We start from the raw sequence: 24,903 nt of genomic DNA on the forward strand, positions 1-24,903 counted from the left end.
AGGAATAAATCAAATTCCTTATCGATCTTATAATGAATAAAATTATGGGTACTACCTGAATCAATCAACAATATTACCTTTTTCTTCTTTATGTGTCCTTCTATATTGAGAGTTTAAGGAGTGGTAATTCTAGCCAATGCATTACAAGATATGGTGGGATTCATTTATTCTTTCTCTTGGGTTGGTTCCTGTGTATATCCTCTTATTTTCAAGTTTCTTGTTCCTTTTCTTCCTCCTCTTCACAATCTATGTAAATTAATTTATTCTCAGCACACTTATGACCTTCAGTGTATTTTATATCACAACTGTAACAAAGACCTTTAGCTCTTTTTTCTTCCAATTGTTGTGCTGTTAACCTTGTAGGTTGTGGAAAGCTAGGAGAAACAACACTTCTATCTTTATAGTTGTGAGTGGTAGGCTTCCTTGTTGCAATAATTTTGCTTTGAAATTTTCTTGCCAACCTGAATGCCTTCTCCAATGAATCAAGTTCCCAAAGGCAAAACTCATGTTGGATGTTATCCTTTAAAGTCCATATGAATGCATCAATCCTACACTCCTTTGGAATATTGTTTACCCTTATATTTAATTTTTGAAAGGACTCAGTATGCTTTCTCATTAAACCCTTTTGTTTGAGATTTATCAATTAGCGAAAGAAGGTGTTTCTCTTTGTATCATCATAATGTGTCATAATTTCCTCCATAAAGATTGACCAGGTGACAAGTCGTTTATGAGAAAAAAAACCATCTATACCATACAAATTACTTTGGTTCTAAATATAAATATGCAATACGCAACTTTTGTGAGGGTTAAACATCATGTAGATCAAAATATTTCTTCAATTGTAGTATCCAAGTTACCAAATCCTTGCCATCAAACTTCCTCATATCTATCTTTGGAATGTGGTTGTTCTTAAACCCCACATTGGAGTCTTTAAAATCATAATTTATATTCCTTTTTTCTTCATCATGATTTTCATGGATTTCCTAGTCACCAATGGGACGCCTTTCTTTTAGCAACTTTTCCTAACCTTCCTTCAACCCCTCTATCTTGACACTCATCATTACTTTCATGTCTTCTCTTAAAACATCATTCAAAACTCACACATCCCTTTTTACACCATATATCTTATCTTCCATGCCATTTTTCAAACCATCCATCTTAGCTTCCATTCCATTCTTCAAACCATCCATCTTAGCTTCCGTTACATTTTGTGAGAGCGAAATATTTTTGCACTTGGTCGTGTAATTTTTATATATCATGTTACATTTTGATGAGCACCAATATTGTATTAAGGATGTTGCAACTCTTGGGCTACCAGCTTTGCTTATCAACCTGGGGTTCATACAAACTTGGAGGTCACAGTGCTGTATGCACAAGTAAAAGTGATGGTTCTTACTGTTCAGCTGGCGAGAGACCATTGGGGTTCCATGCCATACTTTTATAGAGTTAGAAGAAGCTTGATTCTTTAATGGAAGAAAGGCAAATCTACTCTAAAAGTGTTACTCTATTGTAGTAATGGAAAAAAAAACCAACATGTAATGCTAAACCACACCATACCCTAATTAACCATTTAAGAAACTATGCTAAGTAGAGATGCGAAATAAAAATAAACAAATGATACTATCTAAGCTGCAGAAGTAAAAAGAATCAAACAATACTAATGTGCAAGTAACGAAACTAAACTAACTCTGTTTTCACTTTTTTGGTCTTTTTAAGCAAAATCAAGCATGCAAACTAATTGTTATTGTGGATGTGACAGGTGGATTGAAGGTGTTTGAGGATGGTTAAAAGGTTTATGCAGTGGTTGGATGGTGTGGAGGGGTCCTAAGAGGCTTTTTTGTGACTTACTAGAGGTTTCCCATCAATTCGGCCTCAAAATAGGTCGTTTCAGGAAAACCTACAGGATGTACTAGAATCCTACAAGATGATCCTGTACGAATTACACGAAACCTACAAGATACAACTGAGAGCTAATTGTGAGGTGTTGGGAAGCTTAGGAAAGGTGTGTCATGGGTGAAATAGAGTGTTAGAAGGTCTAGGAGCACTTAGGAGTCAATATCCAAGATAAGAGATGGCTAGATTTGCTCAATGTGTTTAGGAGAATTTCAATGAAAAATGATGAAAAAATAGTGAGGGTGATGGTGAAACAAGGGATGGATAAGGTGGATGAAGTGGAAGGTGGCTACTGGTTATGAAGTCTTGGTCACCTCCTGAAGCACCTACTCTTCTGAAAACATGTGTATCTTCCAAAAACTATGCAACAAGATACATTTTCATAAACTAGAAAAGCATGAATCAAATGCCTATATTATGCATGAAGAAAGTCGTTGAAGGGAATGAAATCATGGGTGAGATCTTATTGCAGAAATGGATATGGAAAAAGATGACAATGAAATCTATCTTGCAACATTAACCAAATACTGAATTAAAGACAACAAACTCCAAAGCTCATAAAAGAACTAGAAATCTGTGTTTTTGGCGCTGCTGAAGGGTACCTTCCTCAAGTCATGGTCCCAAAGGGAGGAAGTGAGGTCGAAACACCTGTTGAAAACCTTGTGGTGATCCTTTTTCTCCTCGCTAACTTGCTACCGAAAGAAGGCACAAATGGAAACAAATTGTCACACAAGCAATCTAATCTACACTACTTGTAATGGAGAAGCATCTAATAAGAATACAAACAACTAAGCTATGAATCTACATTAAGCATACATGTACAATAAGGAGGAGCCTTGGCTGCTAGGGTTGGGCCCTAACCCAAGAGCTTTAGCACTTTGAGTTAACTCAGTGCTGGCTCAAAACAAAATTCATTCTTATTACCAAAACAACAAATTACATCAAAAAAACTATTACAAATCTTGCAGCTCGAAAATAGAGTACAGTTTTACAATAAAAATCCAAATCCTATTGAGGTCCTAGGCCTCTCTACTTATACATCTGAATTCTCCAAAGACTTCCTTAAAATTATAGAGGCTCGGCTCCCAAACTCGAAATAAACTGGTGCTTTGTCTTTCACTTGCTTGGCTGCCTTCTAGTCCTCATGATTTGGCTATTTGCACTTCGAGCTGATGGAGGAATATTCATATGGAGGGGTAGTAAATGAGGAGGATTTACCTCCTATAATCCCTCTCCCTTGTCCCATTCGAGTTTTGACCTTGGTATTTGCCAAAATTCCTTGCTTTTCTCCTTTAATACTGCATTAAATGCATATTAGACCACAAAGCAAAATATTCAACTCTAACTCATCTCATAAACAAAATATAATCAAAAGTATGCAATAAGTTATGAGAATAGCTAGTTTGACTAAGCTAGGAGGTGAATTAAGGCCCGTATAATTACCCAGTGATGAGGCTCGTCACATTTCTTCCTCTTCTTCATGCATCATAGTAGAGATTTCGGGTTTCTTACAAGGTGTTTCCATTAAATTTATTTTTGGAATAAATTAATGATATTTGTGCTTCACTATTCCCTTTGAACCACTTCAAGCTAAACTTTCAAACAAAAATTTTCAAACAAAACTAATCTTTCAAACAAAATCCTTAATATCTCCATGGTCTGAAAGGCTTCCTGTGGTATCCTTCTAAATCCTCTTTCCAACCCCATAAGTCTGATCAAGATTGGATTTTTTAAGAAAGAGTTATTCCCAATCTGCCATGATGACCTAATTATAGACTGGTTTAGTAGAGCGAACTTGTACAGAGTGACATGTGTCATTGTATTCAACCTTTAGACCTGGAAAGGATATCCCAAAAACTAAATTATATCCTATTTCTGTCACTTTTTACGAAATTTAAATTTGATGTTGAGAGAGAAAGTTATGAATATTTTCCTAAGGTCACTTGTTTGAGATGGAATTCTGGAGCCTGTAAAAACCCTAATTTCCTCGAATCATATCTCTGAAAATGTAGTGAGACAAGATCTGAAATTCATACACAAGGTTCATCACGATTTCGCCTCCACATGGTTTCAATTTCTTATTTTGAAGCTTTGTAGAAAAAATGTTATAGTGAAAATTTCACGATGACTCATTGGAAGGAATGAAACCCTAGAATCCAAAGTTCTGATACTAAATGTTATGCAACTAGCTCACAATATAGAAGAAGAAATAGATCAATGACTTCAAAATTAGCCTCTTCTAGGGAGAAACCTCCTTTACATTACATAAATGAAAAACTCTTGGATCATTCAAATGAAAAAACCTCCTTTCTATATATAGGAGTCTAAGGGGTCACACTATTATCAGATTCGACATAACAATAATAATATAAAGGCACAACAATAACAATAGTGGGCTTCAATGGGGTGTAATAATAATAATATGGGGACTACATGGGCACAATAATAACAATAAGGGGGATATAATGGAAATAATAATGAGGTAATACAATAGTATTTTAGGGACCTAACACACTTTATGAATACCTGATACTTTTCCTGGAAGGTAACTTCTTTATTTGAGGCGTTGTTTACTCCTCCTCCTCTTGTTTCTACTCCTGAAAGTACAGAGCCAGAGGGTTGTGACGTGAACTGGTATAAATGGCTAATTGTGTTTTCATTTTACCATTATACCATCTCTTTATATTTTCATCATCTGGTCAGCATATTGATGAATACCTTTTATTATGCATGATCCTTTCACAATGTTGATTTTCCACCTCCTGCATGACCACCTTGTTTGTCACATATTGCGACATAAGATGAGGGGTTGTTTCACATCCGAAGCATTTGATGTAAGTTCCCTAGGGAGATGCAAACCAGTCTATAATATCTTGAAGAGAGTCCTTCACTTGATCTGTCATACATGGAGGATCGGTCTCAAATATCATGTGAAAGATGACTGCAAAGAAGTGTTCGGATCATCTGTCGTATGTGCCTCTTAAGCTTCCTTCTGATAACACCATATAGTGGACATAAAATGTGAACTTCTCTTTAGGAGTCTAGTTCCAATACAGCTTTGAGAATGCATATCATGCATAGATACCATCAAAGAGATATGAAGACATGTAAAATTCTGGAGCTTGATTTTCTTGCAAAGATACTTTGACCTGCCCCACCTATCACTGCAACTCAAATGATAATATATCATCCTAATTAAAAAAAATTCCACGATTCACCACCAGATTGAGCATATATATCCAATTATCTTGGAATACCTCAACCTTCTTGCATGCAAACATTTGAAAATACATAACTATCAAATACTGATATACATTTCTCAATATCTTTGTCAAATAAATTGTTGGTGGGCGATGGTGAAACTTGGCGGGTTCTCGACACCATTTCTTAATAACATCAGTCATGTTGAGGTTAGACCATCTTGTTTAAAATGTGTCATTTACATATTCATTGGGCTTAAAAATATTATAATATCTCTGCATATCCTCACCATAATAGGTGGCGATGTGTCTGCCAGTTTCACTGTGTTGCATAAGGTGTGAGTCATCCATTGTGTTGAACGCAATCCTCTATATCCTAGATTAATTAATGTTTATATATGCATGCACATCTTCTAAGTCCTCAGGAAATTTTTCCTACATGAATGTGTTGTGGATCTTTCTCCAATTAACCTCTATCGTCTTGTCAATAAAACACTCATTGTCCGCATATATAGGAATATTGGAATTTGCAACTTCAAGAGGCTCATCAATGCTTGCTCTTGAGAGTTATTCAGAGGCTACTTTGTGCAATGACATGTTTCCAATATATGACAACACAATGGTAACACTTGTAGCGTGAACACTTATTTGTGGAAGCAGGCTCATAGTGACAAGATCAACTTAAAACCACTAACAATGTAGCAATATTTATAAATCATGTTCAAAGAGTCCCCAAGAGTGATAGAGCATGAAAAATATGAACGATAGTAAAAAATAACTTTCATGCAAGAGAAATACACATGCAAACTAGGAGGGTGCACTCTCGAAGCACAAAGAGACGTGCATGGTCATTCAGGGCTTCGTAGTGTGCTAATGCGCTCAAGAAAGAGGAAAAATGAACTAGGAAAAACTCTAGCATGCTGAAGGGTTGAAGGAATGAGAAAAGGTGGCTTCAAGTATTCCCTATGAGCCCATGCACCCTGGGAGACAAGGAGGGTGCAATATCACACTCCGAACTAATGAAGGATGAGGAAGAGAGAGCTTTGGGTCTTCAAAGTGCACCTATGCCCTTAAGGCAAAGGAGTGTGCACTGTCGCATGTTGAAGGGTTAAATGATAAGGCTTCTTTCCTTCGTAATGCACCCATGTTCCCTAAGGAAAAGAGGGAAGATTGTAGCACTCCGAAGGGCTGAAGGGGAAATCTTCAGTCTTTCGTGATGCACCCATGCAAATAGGAAGAAAACTAGGTTGAAAAAGGAGTAGTTTTCGAGACTGAAGGAGCTTCAAGCTTAGGGAGTGCACTCTACCTAAAAAGAACCTAGAAACAAGTACGAAAAGAAGAATTCAATGCTAATATAAGGAGAGGAATTATTTTGAATGCTATATAAGTTGTTGTCCCATTCATGGTGGAAGATGAAAAGGTTTAGGAATGCAAAAGGTTTATTGCATGTAGTAGTAAATGAACACTTTCGAGATGAAGATCCAACTAAAATGTTAGCAAACAAACTGTAAAACAAGAAATCAATATTAAAAAAGGGAAGATTTGATAGTGAAATAATGAAAAGTGGTAAATATTTAAGCATCCAAACTTACTTGGTGCACTGGTTGATGAAGGGTTTGATGATTTTCTAGCTATGTGCTCAGATGAAATGATGATGAAGGAATGACTAGCTGAGTTTATTTAAAGAGATCAACATGTAAAAATAACTCATGCATAAGTGCAAATTGTCTTTAGATGAAAGGATTAGTTAAGAAGGAGTTAAGGTGGTTCCTAATTTCTAGGAGTGCGCTCTCATGCAATAAGTTAGATCATGCATGCAGCTAGATAAGGCACAATACTTGATCATGAAGGAGTGTGCCTAGGTAGGGTGCACTTGCTCATCTTCAAGGAGTGCACATTCCTTTGGCCCAAAGAAGTGTTCTTTCTTTAAGTGCAGGCCTTCGTTGTATTTAACTGTGTTTTCTCTTTTATGAGATATTTTCATGCTTTTGCTTTATTTTTTTGCTTTTGTGTGCCTTTTGGGTGTGTGCATGGCTAGAAGGAAAGTTTCTAAGTCAATTCGAACCATGAGTTCACTTAACCATGACCTTACTAACTCAAACACTTCTAATTGTTAGGTGATGATTCTTGAGACACATTCACTTAGGAGGATACAACATTAGGAGAAAACATAAAAATGACAAATAAAACCACATGATGACGCAAGTGGGCTTTGAAATGACAGTTAACATAGGCTCCAAAATCGACAATATAGGTAAACATTTTGGAGGGTGGTTGTCGCAAGGACAACATTGGTCACATGCTAGGAGAACCCGAACGTTTCTGAAATGGTTTCCTTGTAATCGCAAAGCCTCATTTCTCCAAGAAGTATTGATTCAATCAATGAGTCACCGCTAGCTTCCCACTAAATTTGGTTAAAGATATAGGCATTCTCAATTCCACTACTCCGCATAAAAAAGGAATTAAATAAGCCACATCAATATCCTATTGACATAAGTAAGGGCAATATAGTATAGAGAAATAAAAAAATCGTATTTTCATTTTTACATCTATGGCATTGCTCCACTGCCAGCAGGCCTAGACAATATGCCGACAAAGTTGGTTGAGGAACAACAAACATTGCCTCGCTGCTAGCGAGCCTGGAAAGTACTTTGACAAAGTCGCTTGCTTCATGTCCTTGGGCAAGAAGCATTTCTCTTATTTCACACTTTTGTATTTTTCTTTTATTTCATAAGACTTTGCATAGGCACTTATTATTTTTTAACGAGCATAAGAGGGATCCTAACTTATTGAGAGTAGAATATTTTGTTCCTTTAGAGACAGGTTTTAGAATTTTCATGCTTTAATCCCTAAATTTTTCCCCTTATCTTATTATACACAGATAGATAAGAAAGAACACGTTATTCTTAATAGGACTGAGTGTGGGAAAGAGAATCCTAAACAGATACAAGTTTCCTAGTTTGCTTACAATTTCTTGGTTGAAAGATCGTATTTTGCATCAGAAGATCATTGACTTGAAATATGTAACCCAAATCAAGGAAGAGGCTGACATATAAGCCAATGGATGTGAGATGCTTCAACTTTCCTTTTGTAAAATATTAGCCAAGCCATCTCGAAGCTCAAACCAAATTACTCAAAGAGTAATGAAACCAAAAAAGTAAAACTGTACCATCAAAGACTATACAATGTAAAGCCCATGTAAGTCATGTCATCAGGGACCATAATCTAGGTTGTCGTGCATGTGAAATTCTTTGGTCGATGATGTAAGAGATTCACTAAGATTCTTCTTTGTGCCTACACTAAATATTTGATGTTTGGTTGAAAAGGGATGAAGTGGTGGAATATCGATGATCAAATTAAATTTCCTTCCTTGAGGGTTGAAAAATTATAAGTGAATAAAAGAGGCATCCCTAAGGAAGGCATCATCATCTTGTGTGCTGATATCAATGAAAAGGTTGTGCAGGAAAATCAAAATCTAAATGAGATCACAGATATCGCCATAGTGACTGGGACTTGACATAACCATCAACCTTAGCTGAAGTTCCCTACTCACTTGAATTGACTTTGAATTATAAGACAACACAGTCAATAGATGATCAAGAGAAGATTCAACATAAGATTCGACAGAACATATATGTTCAAAACTAGTGAAAAATTCTTCGATGATCATCATATCATATTCTTGATCGAAAGTAGATAAACCTTAAAGGAAATCCTCAATAATTGTGCCAAACTCCTTTTGAAAATCTGGCAAATCTAGATCTTCATGTGGGAACAAAAATTCATCTAGATTACTTTAACAATCATGACAGTATAATTCAAAAAGAAGAAAGTCATCATGATCATGATCATCAAAGAGTTCATCTCAATTAATGGGTGAACTATTGATGGAGGAATATCAAGATATGAACATGGTTGACTGATGAGGCTGTATGAATCGCCATTAGATGTGATATGTGAAAGAAAGATAAGTTCTTTACCCACAAGATGATCTTCTGATTCAATTATTGGTCTAGGTTAAACATATGAAACATAAAAGAGAGGAGGGTATGGGATGGAAAGCATACCTAGTTCTTCTTTTGGAAGTTGAAATTATTCCTTGTTAGAAGGATTTGATTTGAAATATTTCCTTAACATCGGTGCTAAGAATCGAAACTTCTAATCCAAAATCCGCCATTCCACATCCTCATCCTGAAACTAATAACAAAGATGAAGGAAATTATTAACAAAATGCTCAAGAGATTCAGTCAATTCCATTCTAATTTGATCAATTTCGTCAATAACATCTTGATATTCATATTTATCAAAAAATCGATAAATATTGTTAACCAAGTGATTAAAATATGTGATAGAAGCAGTGGGTAAAGAATAACACCATTGCTTCACACGACCAACTAATGTAAGGGTAAACAACCATGCAATGATTTCTTCCAAATCAACGCCACTCAAGAAGAAAAATTGAACAAATTCAAAAAAATACCCAAGAATGTTTGTTGTACCCTTGCCATAAAATTTAAATCATGAAACGTTATTTCAAAATACCACAGGAATTGAAAGATTTAAAGGCTATGTAAAACACCTCGGGATTATGATATTGGATGAAGCCATTAAAGGTAAAAGATTCAAACAGACTTGACATGCTCATCTTGTCATCTCACGCTCCTTTTAGCACCGGAAATGTGGACGGTCCTGGATTCTGCCAACATTTCAAGGGGTTCTTCGTGGTGTAAAGTCCCAACTAGAACTCACACTATTTGGTGTCAGAGTCCCATCTAATCATACAATCGAACATAAGAGAGCACAATGGCTCTTTGGGTCAGGAAGAATGTGAGTTGTGAGACACTCAGTCTAAGGTGTATGAGGGAGAATACCATGAACCGTGAAGGAAATGAGCCACAAGTTAGAAAAGTAGTAGTAATATCCTAAAGGGGGACCTGAGGCAAAGAGAAAGACTTGTTGTGTACCTCTAAATTAGTGCACATAATAAACAACAATTGTTAAAGCATAACAATATTCATCTAATAACATCCATAACCAAGGAATGAAATAGTTCATTGACTTAGCATGTAAATAAAGAAATATATATCGTACACATAACCAGAATAGTCCAACTATATACATGATACACGTATGAAGGAATGTCGGCTCATTGAGCCTTTGATTATATGTGTAAGATCCTAAGAACAATGTTACATGACACATTTTATCCAATAGTGGAAGATGAAGCCACAAATTGCTTCTCCAAAGAATAATATATCTCCTATGTAGTACAAGAGAAACTAAGGCCAGGCCTCCAAAAGCATGACAAAAAGCGTGGTCCCCGAAATCCCCTCTACTTGCATTATGAGGAGTTATAACAAATAAAATGACCCTTGAGATTCTCATGACTCTTTTACTTATATGAATATTCATATTATCATATGACTCATTACATTCCAATGTGTGTCCATTCATATTCCTGTTCTGTCCCCCGGACTTCATTACATAACATTTATTACATAAGACAATTTACACATGAGACAATGGCATAATAAGACAAAACTGCTAAAATACAAAACTCATCAAATGTATAGATCATGTGCTTCTTGATGGATTTAATTTGTGATATAAGTTTTCCATGCTCTGAACTCCTTTGTGATGATTTTGTTCCAGTTTCGCAAGTGTCCTTTGTAGCGCACCCTCACCTCTAATTCCTCTGACGGTATGTGATTGGAGATCAACTGGAAATTATTCCATAGCTATGAAATATTCATGTGTGCTTTGACTGGTTCAAATTCATACTGTTGAATAACTTCTTTGGTCACTTCCAAGCCTTCTTGTTGTGTTACCTGCTTGACTTTTTCAATGTAATCTTTGATCTCTTGAAAGATGATCTATGTGCCCCTGATTGCTTCAAGAGATCTGATGGTGGGTATCCTTTGCTTCTGTATAAGAGTTTCAAACCCATTATGCAGTCAATTATAAGCAACCATGGTGTTAACCAAATATACTCCAATATGCAAGTAGTTCTACAAGTGGAGTCACAACTCCACTCTATCAACCTCTGTGGTGATATTGTCCTTCCTTTCCAAGTGATACGGAGCATCTGTGTATTTGGAAATCCACTCTTGCATTTGGTCAACTGCTATGGTTGCCATCTTTAGGAGTTTCATTACTTCCTATGCATTTTTACGAATGTCAATGAGAGGGGCCATGACCTGCTTTATAAATATCATCTCATCAGATAGTATGCCATGATATCCTCCATTTTTCACAGCTCTTCTAGCATTATTGACTGCCACTCTATGGAACTGAAGTTCTGTGATGAGAATCGTTGGTTCTCTACTGCAAGATGCTCTACATGGTGCTTCATCGCAACAAGTTCTCTTCTAAGCATGAAATTCTCATTTAGCAAACACTCTAAGTTATCATGTGCTGCTAACAGTAGAGAATTCAACATTTCCTACCGTAACTACCCTCATATTTCTTCTAGCATTGGAGGTGATCACCTTTTCTATCACTACTGAGACTAGGTTTTGAGGATAATTGGGAAACTACCTATGCCTTTTTTGCATGATCTTGTTTTTCAGCTCATCAAATATTATGCTACAAACATATGCATTAGGTTAATTTTGAGGTCTAAAATGGGCATCCTAAGGAAATTATAAAATAATAGTGGAAATAATAAAATATTAGATTAGATCATCAAATTTTAGAGGGAAGAAAGGAAAAACTACATTTTCAACTAGTATTTTAAACTTATCTCCCTATGGGTTTACTCAAATTTTGAGAGGAAATGCTTGTTGGATGAAAAATTTGATTCCTCATCCAAGGAGTACCCATGTTTCATACTTTTGATGGAACATGCTACATGAAAAATTAGAAATACATGAAAAAGCGTGATTTCAATCACGTTTTTTCATGTATTTCTTAGTTTTCATGCAATAAGTTCCATTCAAAGTATCCAACATGGGTACTCCTTGGATGAGGAATTAAATTTTGCATCCAACGAGTTCTCCCACTCAAAATTTGAGTAAAACCTTAGGGAGATAAGTTCAAAATACAAGTTGAAAAAGTAGTTTTATTATTTTATTATTTTTTAATATTTTTACTTTTTTTACTACAGACATGGTGAAACATCCCCCATGGTTGAAATCACCATCTTTAATCCTATTGTTTCTTATAAATTTTATTTTGGTTGTACATTTTTCTTAGGAGGCCCATTTTAGACCTCAAAAGTCTCCTAATGTGACTTTGTATGCTAGTAGAGGTGTAAACTCCATTTCTCTGAATGGAAGATGTCCTCCTATGAGTGATTGTTCACCTGGAGTATGGGTACTCATCATCCATGGGATGGATGGTTTCTTATTCCTCATACTGCTTCTACTCCAGTTCATGAGTTAAGTGTTCTTCTTCTAGCCTTTGTGATGTTTCCTCCTCTTGAGACTGCCTCTATTTTTCTTCCACTATCTGTCTCCTCTCTTCTTCTTCTACGAGTTACTTCTCAAGCAACTCATCTTGCTTCTTGCTCTTATCTTCTTCTCCTTCTATCCTCTCTAGTTCTTTTTGTGTAGCTCCTGTATTTAAAGGATCGACTTTCCATTTTTTTTCTCTCACCTGATGAGTACCTAATCCTTTTCCTAGGAGCTAACTTCTTTAGTTAAGGTGTTGTTTCCTCCTCCTCCTCATGTTCGTGCTCCTGCAAGTCCTAAGGGTTGTGAGGTGAGCTAGTATTCATGGCTAGATGTGTTTTCATTCTAAAATTATACCAATTACTTATCTTTTCATCCTCTGGTCGACATATTGATTAATACCTTGTATTATGCCCAGTCCTTTCACAATGTTTCCTAATAATTCGCCTAGAATCATATGCATGGAAATATTTGGTGGAAAAGTGTAGGAAGTTCAGCTCTTTAGTTTCAGATTCCAATGTCATGTGACTCTTTAGTCCATATAATCTAATCCTTAATGTAAATATGGGCCAAGGGCATTTCTTCCTCTTGTGAAGGGTTCCTTGCAGTCCCTTGTCCAGCTGATTTTCCACCTCCTGCATGACCACCTTCTTTGTCACATATTACAGCATAAGACGAGGGGTTGTTTGACATTTGAAGCATCTGATGTAAGTTCCATCAGGAGAGAAATAAAATTTTGCATCCAATGAGTACTCCCACTTGAAATTTGAGTAAACCCATAGGGAGATAAGTTGAAAATACGAGTTGAAAAATAGGTTTTTCTTTTTTCCCTAAAAAAATTGAGGATGTAATCTAATCTTATTTTATTACTTCCACTATTATTCTATAATTTCCTTAGGACACCCATTTTAGACCTCAAAATTCCCCTAATGATAGCTTTAGCACATAGCATGACCCGATATCTTCATGCGATCATGTGTATCCTGGACTTCTTAATGTTTATATATGCATGAACATCTTCTAAGTCCTTAGGAAATGTCTCTTGCATGAACGTGTTGTAGATATTTCTCCAAGGAACCTCTGTCATTATGTCAATAAAACACTGAGTGTCTGCATATATAGGAATATTTCACTTTGCAACTTCAAGTGGCTCATGAAGGCTAGCTCGTGAGATTTTTTTAGAGGCTAATTTGTGTGGTGGCATGTCTCCAATAGATCACGGCACTGTGGTAACACTTGTAGCACAAACACTTGTTGATGGAAGCACACTTATAACAACAATATCAACTTAAAACCACTAAATATGCAACAATATTTTGAAATCACATTCCAAAAGTCCCCAAGAATGGCAGAGCATTGAAAACAATGAATGAAAACTAAAAATAACTTGCATGTAAGAAAAATGCACATGCAAATGAAGAGGGTTCACTCTTGAAGAACAAAGAGACATGCATGGTCATTCGAGGCTTCGTAGTGTGCTAATGCGCTCGAGAAAGAGGCAAACTTAGCCAGGGTGCACTGTGGCACCATGAAGAGTTGAAGGAATGAGAAAAGGTGGTTTCAGGTATTCCCTATGCGCCCATGCATTTTGGGAGACAAGGAGGGCGCACTGTTGCACTCCGAACTCATGAAGGATGAGAAAAACAAGGCTTTAGGTGTTCAAAGTGTGCCTATGCACCAAGATAAAGGAGGGTAGACTTTCACATGTTGAAGAGGTTTCGTGCCTTTGTGTTGCACCCATGTGCCCTAAGGCAAAGAGGATGCACTGTAGCACTCCGAAGGGCTAAAGGAAAACGTTTTGGGCCTTCATGATGCACCCATGTGCCTAGGAAGAAAATAGGGTTTAACAAGGCACAATTTTTTAGATTGAAAGAGCTTTGGGCTCACAGAGTGCGCTCTTCCTAAAAAGAGTCTAGAAATGTGTACAAAAAGTAGAATTTGATGCTAAGATAAGGAGAGGAATAATGTACAAGGCTATATAAGTTTTTGTCGCATGCGTGGTGGAAGATGAAAAGTTTCAGGAAGGTGAAAGGTTTCTTGCATGCAATAGTAAATAAACACTTGCGGGATGAAGATCCAACTAAAACGTCAATAAATGCAATGAAAAACAAGAAATAAAAACAAACAAAGAAATATTTTATATTGAAATAAAGAAAAGCAGTAAATATTTGAGCATGAAAACTTACTTGCTGCACTGGTTGATGAAGGGCTTGATGATTGTCCAGCTATGCGCTCAAATGAAATGATGATGAAGGAATGACTAGCTAAGTTTATTTAAAGAGATCAAAATGCAAAACTAACTCATGCAGGAGTGCCACTTGTCGTCAGATGAAAGGATTAGTTAAGAAGGAGTTAAGGCGGTTCCTATTTTATAGGAGTGCTCCCTCATGCAACAAGGTGGATCATGCATGAAACTGGATAAGGCGTAAGTATTCGTCACGAAGGAGTGCACCCAAGTAGGGTACACTTGCTCAGCCTGAAGGAGTGCACCCAAGTAGGGTGCATTCCTTTGTCCTGAAGAAATGCGCTTTCTTTAAGTGCAAGCCTTCGTCATCTTAAGCACACATTTTTCTCTTGTGATATATTTTCGTGCTTTTTATTTCCTTTTCTACTTTTGTGTGCCTTTTGAGTGTGTGCATGGCTAGAAGGCAAGTTTCTAAGTCAATACGGACTGTGAATTCACTTAACCATGAACTTAAGCACTAGAAATATTTTAATGGTTAGGTGATGACACTTGAGACACATTGACTTAGGAGTGTATGACATTAGGAGAAAACACACAAATTATAAATCAAAACATGTGACGATGCAAGGGGGTTTGGAACAACAATTAGCATAGGCTCCAAAATCGACATAGGAAAAAAATTTGGAGGGTGGTTGTCGGAATGAAAATAAGTTGGCATTGATGTCAACCTTGTACCATGTGCTTGATTTTTTGTAGGTGTTGGCCCATGATTTGTTGACTGTGTTCGATCATTTGCATGTGTTTTTCTACAATTATCAAGGATTTTTTCCATGGTATTTGGTGTGAGAGCTTAATGGTTATTTCATTTCATTTTATTTTATTTAATATGGTCATTATAAGGAATGGAAGGTAACTAATTATTTTTATTTGGTCCATTGTGATTGCAATAAATATTATAAATGTATTATGATTGTGTTGGAGGTGTGAGTGATAAAGAGCTATTATGGATAATGATGGTTATTGTATACATGTAGCATTGATCAACATGGTTTTCAAAGAGTAATTTGTAGACCTGAGATGTTGTTGTTTCATACATGTTGAGAAAATCATATTGGGCCCGAATTGAAAATTTGAAATCATGTCTGTAGGTTGAGGAGGTTGGGGCCTCTAGCAAGTGGTTTCTTGCCAAGATAGGAGTATGGCTTCTTGCTAGTAGTGGCCAACAAACTATAGTTGGGGTCATATATCCTAGATGTTAGTGGCCAACTGATCTATGTAAATATTTTCCTGACAAATAACAAAAAATCATTGGAATGTACTAGCAGTAGGGTAATTTTTATCCCCTTAAGGGTTTTCACCAAAAACGTTTGTGTCTCCTTGTGCATGATTTTCTTATGGTGTTTATGAGTTAAATTTACATCACGTTTACATATTTATAGCTATTTTTTTATCTTGGGCTATTGATTATTTAGAATTTTGGTAAAAGGTTTTATTTTTTTATAAATCCTAGAACCACTGATTCACCCCCCTCCCCTCCCTCTCTTAGTAGTGATTTGTTTTCCAACAATAAAAACTAATTTGTACCCAAGTATGGATTTTTTTGGCATATTTGTCAATCAATTTTTTTGTAATTATAAATTTGAGATATAGATTTTTTTTCAATCCAAATGTTGTATAGGTTTTTTAAGGGATTTATCATATGGTTTTGGTGGAAAGCACCAAAAGCAATAATGTTTACTTTGGGCATATTTAAGACCATGTCTAAATTATCACCACATTTTGTTGAAATTATAGTTCTTAGTTATTGAAAGTATACAATTAGAATGATCTAGAGTCTCAAAGAATTAAATCCATTTATACATTTAGAATTTTACATTGTAAACAATGAATTACCATTAAATGCTAGTAAAAAAGCCCCAAAAAAAGTTTAGTCCACCAATCCAAACTAGTAATAAATCTAAAAACAACAATGGATATTCAAAAATCCTAGATAGTACATGAAGTTAGGATAAAGAGGATGTATTTTTCTTTCCTTGACAAACAATGTGAGATATTGATGGGCATTTTAATGTTAGAAAAACCATTAAAGACTAAACGGAACAAAAAGCAAGAGGTCATTGTTGCTCTTCCATAAAACTAGTTACAAATAGTACAAAAGAAATAATGCTTGATCCAGGTGAGACCATCATATTATTTTTCATCCATCTTAATTCTTTCATAGTGGAAAAATTGGAGGAATCAAGTTATAGGACCTTTTTTATTAGTGGGTCGCATTTTATTAACTTAGGATCTAAAAACTTTCAAAATATTTTTGAGGAATTCAACAATAACTTTTTAGGGTTAAAACTTAACCTCTAAATGCAACATGCCCTAGTTTGATGGCAAAAGAAAGAACTCAAATGGAGTTCATAAGAAAAAATTATACCATTTAAAGGTCAACCTTATATTTTGACCATCATGATTTGAGAGGATGCCATGTCGTTCCCCAACATTTGTAGCAAAGGTGTTAGTGATGTGATCATAATGAAGGGGTTCTAGTCTATTTGAGTTCATTTTGTTCCATATACAGGAAGGGTAGCTAAGAACTTGGATAAAAAAGAAAAAGAAAAACTAGAGTATTTTTGTATTGTAGCACCCCACAAGCCACAAGTCTCACTCCTTTGTACTTGCATTCATTTCCATTGAGAGAAAGAGGGATCAGAGAAACCTCACTTTCTAGATAGGTTTTCTCTCGAAAGGGTTCCTTAAATAATATCTTGATTTATTGTCGGTGTGCATGATTGTATTTGTGTATATTCTCTAATTTCCATATTTTATATATTACATGCATGAAAACAATAACTTAATAAATCCATAAGTCTAAGTAAGATAACCCCCACAATATAGATTTTGGATTTTAAGTATAATCTTATTAGATTTTTTGTAAGCTACTATCCATTGGAATATTCGCAGTAGCTTATGGATCATATTGGTATTAGAGAAGGTTTCCTTGGGTATTTTATTGGAGCTTGTAGGGGAACTGGCTTGGTAAAAAAAATTGTAAAATCCCAACCATGGTCAATGAATGTATCAATCACCCTCAAGATAAAGTACAAGATAGGTTCTCAACATTGGAAGAAAAGGTCATATATATTAACTGTAACATGACTGTCCTTATGTTAGCTTCAAGAAAAAATTTGGGAATCAAACATGAGGGCTTCACTGGGGGAGCAATACCATACCACATGTGTCATGTCTCCCATGAATAATTATCATAATTATTTTTATTTTACTTGTACTCCAAGTCAAGCTCACACATAAGTATACAACCATCATGCATATGCATCAAAATATCACTCCAAGGTTAGATTACCAGGCACAAGTACCAAGTCACGTGGAAGATATAACAATAATAATTTAACTCATAAGTACAAAATAAATAATGTACACCTAATTTTAAATTTCTCTGTGTATAGGTAACTTATCTTCTTGTAGGGACTCTAGCTCATACATTGTTATGCAACCATCTCACAAAATAGAAGAATGAGATAGATCAATGACTTCAAAAGTAGCCTCTTCAGGTGGGAAACCTCCTTTACATTTGTCGCACGGAATGAGTCGATCTTGCGGACAAGATAGACCTTCCTAGAATCTAAAGAAGACCTAATGACAAGCAAACCAACCAGACACTATCTTTCTCTAAATATGCTTCAATAAACAATAGAAAACAAGTGTTTTTAGGGCCTACCTTTGGTCCAACGCAAGCTTGTGGATGCCCTCGCTCCTTTGATCCAAATGAGCTCCTTTTCGCGAATCTGCAAACACAAACAAGGCAAACATATTAAATAGCACCTGAAAAACCAATTGCATAAAACATATTTAACATGAAAGTCAAGGAGTCCATGAAACAAATAACATAAGATACTTGTTGAGAAAAATGAGTTTGATTGTATTAATTCAAAAGAAGAAGAACTTTGCAACCTTTGCCTTGATGCTGTACAAGCTCCTCCCAGGGTCCAGCAAGAAGTCTCCTCTACTTTGACAAGTTTCACTCACTCCCCAATGAAGCCAAAAAGGTATGTGATCTCTCCTCTTAAGCTCAACTAGGAAGTCTTAATTTCACCAGCATTTACCCTCAAAATGTTCAGCTTCTAACCTCTCTAGTCCTCACCCCAATGCCTGTATTTATAGTGCAATGGAGGGAAGTTACTAGGTCCTCCTTAAAAGGGATAAAGCCCTCCTTCAAAGGGATAGCTCCTTTAGTCAAGGGATTAGCTCCTTCTCTTTTGGGATGCCTGAACTACCTCAGAGCGAACAATCCACGTCAAAATTCCTTCTAGAAAACTCTAGAATTAACCCAAAGTGAGTTTTTTAAGATAAAACTTGCGCCTTTTGACTTTCACAGGGGTCTGCACCTACACCGTTAGGGACAGAGCGGGTAGGTACACAACTTTTGTACACAGAAGGTGCGGGACCGCAGGTGACCATGAGAGAAAGTGCGGAACCAGAGTTACATTGATTTTTAATGTCTTTCTCCCATTTCCAAAGCTTGATTTGAAGAGATGAGGTCTTAGACTTGCTTAGGAGGACAGTACAAGTGATGATGGACCCATACTGACTGTAAATAATCATAGTGACGATATTTTTGTGTAACAGATTGCCCCCCAAAGTGCAAAGTCTGTAGTAGATGAGGATTTCATTTATCATATAGGAAGAGTGAAGTACTTTATCATTTCGAGGATCATCTTGTGGAGAGCCTGGTCGAAACCTGTAAAAACATTCAATGCAAGATATATATATGAGATCATATCATCGCTGAGGTAGGCATTCCCATACTCAGATCAAAACTAACTAGAAAACTATCTACTGCTCTGATATAGGAATGATCTTGTAAAACATCACAAGTATAGACTCATGTGAACACAGTATGGATGCAACCATCTGTTTATGAATAGTCCACAATATAATGAATACAAAATTCCTCGCAGCCTAGATGGTGGAAACTAGATCCAGGGTCTTCATTTCTACTTCCCGAAATAGTACGATTCTATCCATGCGAATAAATATGTAGATGTCGAACATGGTAGAAACCACTTGATTACCAGTCAATGATGTAAACTGTTAACAAGTGTGAGAGAAACCACCAGTGATGTCAATGGCTCTCAAAGTACCTAGTACAATCCATGATATGTGAATAAATGTGTTGATGTCGATAGAAAGCGATCCGTCGTAGGCAAGCCCACAACACGAAATCATAGATCAAGTTGAAGAAATTTAGTTGCAAGGACTAACTCAAGGATGGTCAAGATGGATGACAGATATTTTACATATGAATGGCTTATTGGCAGTGACCTCTTGAACACATAACGACACAATAGATGGCTTGGTGACAATTGACCCAAAGTTAATACCTAGAAACCAACTAAAGACTTTCAATGTGGTTTGATCAACTGTTAGGCAAAGGATTTCCCAACCCATGCGAATAAAAGTGTCGTGTTCAAGAGTGGTTACAAAGTATGACAAACAGACTCATTTTTCTCTCTTTTCCCCCACCATTTCTGGCAAGTACCTCTTTATTTTTGACAAGCTTGAGGAGGATAACATTTGCTTGATTATAAGCTCATCATTCGGATGAGTCCAACTTAGTTTAAATTCAAACCCTAATAAGGAGTGGTTCGTTCCTGTTTGTAATTGAACAGGTCCTTTACTGTGAAATTTTAACGAGTCCAGTATAGGAGAAACTCGGAGTTTTTCAATTTTAGAGAGTCTGAAAAATCTTAAGAAGACTCCAGGGTTGACCTTTTTCATAAATTTGTGTCTCCCAAGCCCGAAAAAGTATAAAATAATACTTGAGAGAACCGCTTGATCTTTTATGACCAAGGCATACTTTTCGTTATTAGTGCCCTTGACCCGAAAAAGTAAAAAAGCGATCAATGGCACGTCGTTTTAAAACCAATATCAAATTCGAAACGACAAAAATCTGGCAATCTTTTCATGTTTTTACGGTCGGAAAAGAGCTACAAGTGGACCGTCTTTTAATTCCGTTTTAACGAGTTTAAAAGAAACACTCGGCAATATTTTCATGTTTTAGGAGTCAGAAAAGAGCTTAAAGATGACTCTACATGTTTTTCTGTCGAAAATGATAGATTTCGCCTGAATAATCCTTTATTTTGCACAAAAACACAAACATTACTCATACCTGTTTGAAATGGATAAAAGCGTCGCAAAATACCTTTTCAAAGTGAAACATAAACAAATTTGCGATTTATTTACTCAAAAAACTTATAAAAAGGGCCTTTGTCGATTCATTTTTACCGTTTGAGTTTGGGTGAGAAAACAATGCTTTTGCTTAGAAAACTTCCCGTGAAGATTGTGGAAACTCCAACTGTCGGAATCGAGCGTCGTCTTCTCCAAGTAATCCACATCATCCTACTCTTCATTTTCAACTGTTTAGTTTTTTGATTTAGTCCTTCATTTCATTTTTTGGGAGGGTTTTTAGGCGCAAAACCCGTGCGTGGGGGTCCGCAGGTTTACCATTGCGGACCCGCGGACCCCGACTTTTTCCCCATTGGGAAAAAGCTCGGGGTCCGCACCTTCCGTGTAGACAAAGTGCAGACCCCCGCACTGTATCTAACTCAGAGGGTGCATACCCCGCCGCAAGGGTTTTGAACCCAAAGATTCTCAAAAATGGACCAATCAAAATATTTTCTAGCAATTTAATTAATCTTTATACTTGATGCAGAGAGTACATCATGCTAGATTGGCGTGAATGAGAGCATGAGGATGTGGATGCTGCCGCATGGAATCATCAGCCTTCACTTGATGCTTTGAGGGCGTACAGACTGTACAAATTCTGGACCATTCGTGGCATGAGGGCTCAGGTGGATTTCTTACAATGGCTGGTTGACAAATGGAGCATACAGGACCAGTGCTTTTTCATTGGCGGCCACCGAATTGAAATCGAGCCGACGGACATTTATTTCTTGACTGGTTTGCCTAAGAGAGGCGAAGACTTGACTCTGCACGGGACTAGGCCAGGTGGCCAGTCTGTCGATAGCCTCCGGCTAGAGTACTGCAACAGCCAGGCTAGAGACAAAGGGATAGACATAAAGACCATATCCCGTCCTGAGCTCATGGTGATTGCGTTTACTGTCACCAGACTTTGCGGAGCTGCCACATTACATATTGCCACCGGATCCCAGATGCGTATGGCAGTTGATTGCTTTCGAGGCACCATCTTCAACTGGTGCAATGCTGTGCTGGCCAATGTGAAAGGCCAACTGACCAGGGCCGAGAGCGGACGACTAAAGACCTTTGGTTATGGGGCTTTGGTTGTGATTTTTGGCCTGGAGAGGGTTCCTATGCTGATCCCACAGCACCTTACTGTTGGAGTTGGGCTTCCTTGAGAGCCCAAACTGATGCGATGGGTCGCAGTCATGGCCCGTCACCCGGACGAGAGGACAGAAGTTGCTCGGTTCAAACCTGAGTATTTCCAATGGTTGGAAAACCAGGTCTTTTCCATTCAGGACTTCCCTTACGCTAGGATAGATTTCCGTGGTGACCCAGACATGGCTCTTCCACCAGGAGAGCAATGGGACGAGTCAGGTAAAATCCTTTTCAACTTTTCCTATTTTAATTTTCTTTTATTTTTCCATCGTCTCAAAACTGATAGTAAAAATTTCAAATGCAGATGTGGGTCCACAGCGACCAGCCGCTCTCCGGCCTTTCGAGAGGAGGCAACCAGTTGCACTCGCGCCAGCCCCACAGGATGAATCAGTAGAGTTTTTGGCCGAGTTGGAGGGTCATCTTGAGCGCTTGACAGGGGATATTCCTGAGACCATTATAGATGACATTCCTCGTCGACTTCAGCGCTATGTGATTGGAGTCCCGGGACCTTTTAGGAGGTTCCTTTGCAAGGTGGCCCGTGCAGTGGTTTCTTATAGAGATCATCACCAGTGACAGGATGATCACCTATTGTGGGCACATGTGACATTTTTGTTTTTTGTACTTATCATTTTTGCCGATCATAAGGTGTTTTTCAACCTATGATCGAAGACGATGTATTTTTTGACACACTCCTATATATATATATCACTATTACCGGCTTATCTTGTAAATCATGTTATGGAATGGTTTTAAATTTACATGTATGATTATTGCAAATGTCTATTTAACATTCAAGAAGCAATTGCATCTGCTAATGTATTTAAAGACCTTGGAATATGATGATATTCAATATAATCAAACTCACGTTCCAAGAGATGCACTCTCAAAAATAATCTTAATAACACTGGATTTCTAATGGCATACACTCTATTAAGCTGTAATACAACGAGTTCAGAATCTAACCTCACTATCAAACTCCGAATCCCAAATGAAATAGATTTAGATAATAACTCAATCACCGCACTGTACTCTGAAATGTTGTTTGTTGTTTGACCGAGGCTTACCCCATGCATAGAAACTAACTTGTTAGAGGGTGAATAGATAACCCAAGCTGCGGAAGAGATGTTCCGTGTATTACGACAAGCACCATCAGCAAATCCAATGTATGCTTGGAAAGGCATCGACATCTGCAATATCAAGAGTAAAACAAAGATAAGCAGGAATAATGAAGGAAAAACACTCTCTAAGCTAAGCACACTTTTTAAAACTAAAACACACCAGCTAGAAAGAAAAACTATCCTAACTAAAAATCTCCATACCCATTCCTTTAAGCATAATACCTCTTCAAGTAAAGACCATTCCTGGGTTTACCCAAAGAGTCCCCATCAAAGTCTACCAATTCATAAGCCCCTTTGGCTAGCTTTCGCTTGACAACATAGGGACCATGCCACATAGGAACGAATTTTCCAGCGCCTAATTTATCATTAGCTTGATCATAAACTAAGACTAGATCCCCTTCCGAAAAATTTTTAGGGGTCACATTTTGATCATACTGAGCTTTCATTCGTTTTGCATGAGTCTCGATCGCCAATGCAGCATCACGTCGATTCTCATCTAATTGAGCCAAGTATAACAAACGCTTTTCCTCTTCAGAAGTGGCTGGAAGTAACTCGATGGCCATTTGCAGTGACGGGATTTCGCATTCAATGGGTAACATGGCTTCCAAACCATAGACTAGTTGGAAAGGAGTGAACCCTGTTGATGTTTTTACTGAGGTTCGGTACGCCCAAAGCGCTGAAAATAGCATGTTGTGCCAATTCGACCGATGAATCCCAATGATTCGTTGGATCATGATAACTAAAACTTTGTTGATGGGTTCAACCAGACCATTCGCTTGTGGATAATAAGGGGTTGAACTATCGTGACGTAAACCAAGCTGGCCTGTAAGTTCGGTCATCATAATGTTTCGAAAATGACGCCCATGATCAGTGATTATCGCTTGTGGGACACCAAACCTAGAAATTATATGATTGAACACAAAAATTGCAGCTGTTTTACTGTCTGCCTCAAATGTAGGCATCGCCTCGGCCCACTTAGTAAAATAATCTACCGCAAGGATGATATACGCATGCCCCCCGGTCGAGTGAGGGTTACATGTAATAAAATCGATACCCCATTTGGCAAAAGGACCAATGGCCATCATAGCGTGGAGAGGAGCAGGTGGAGCGAACATGTTCCGATCAAAAATCTGGCAGTTGTGGCATTTTTGGACCGTGGTAATACAATCTTTAAACAAGGACGACCAGAAATAGCCAGCGCGCAATATCTTTTGGGTTGTGGCATACCCAGACATATGACCGCCACATGCTCTAGAGTGACAGTCATTTAGTACCCTTTCAGCCTCTTCGTGAGTTAAGCAACGTCGAAAAATAGACTCTACCCCACGGCGATAAAGAGTATCTCCAATAATTTTGACTTGTTGGGACTGGAAACGAATTTTCCGACGTTCCGACCTTGAAATTTCTAGCCGAAAGGATTTGGTATGGAGATAGACGATGATATCCCCATACCACAGATCTAAAGTGCTAATTAGAAACAAAGATTCGTCTGCAATGGGCTCCTCTGCCACAGTTTCTGTGTCAGCACGCTGGAAGTCACACATTAACTCTGCAAAAACTAAAGATTTCCTAGACTTAGATTTCTCAAACTCCAAGTCGAACTCATGCAGGATAACGATCCATTTAGAGTACTTGCCCCCTAGCAATTGTTTGGTCAAAATGTAGATCATAGGGTTGCAATCTGAAATTACTGTAGTTTTACGTAGTAAAATGTAGTGACGAAAACGTTGGACAACTTGAACGGCTGCCAA

The sequence above is a fragment of the Pinus tabuliformis genome, chromosome 9, assembly GCF_031772625.1.
Source record: "Pinus tabuliformis cultivar Carrire ecotype Pingquan chromosome 9, CPIR1, whole genome shotgun sequence".
NCBI classification, from domain to species: Eukaryota; Viridiplantae; Streptophyta; class Pinopsida; order Pinales; family Pinaceae; genus Pinus; species Pinus tabuliformis.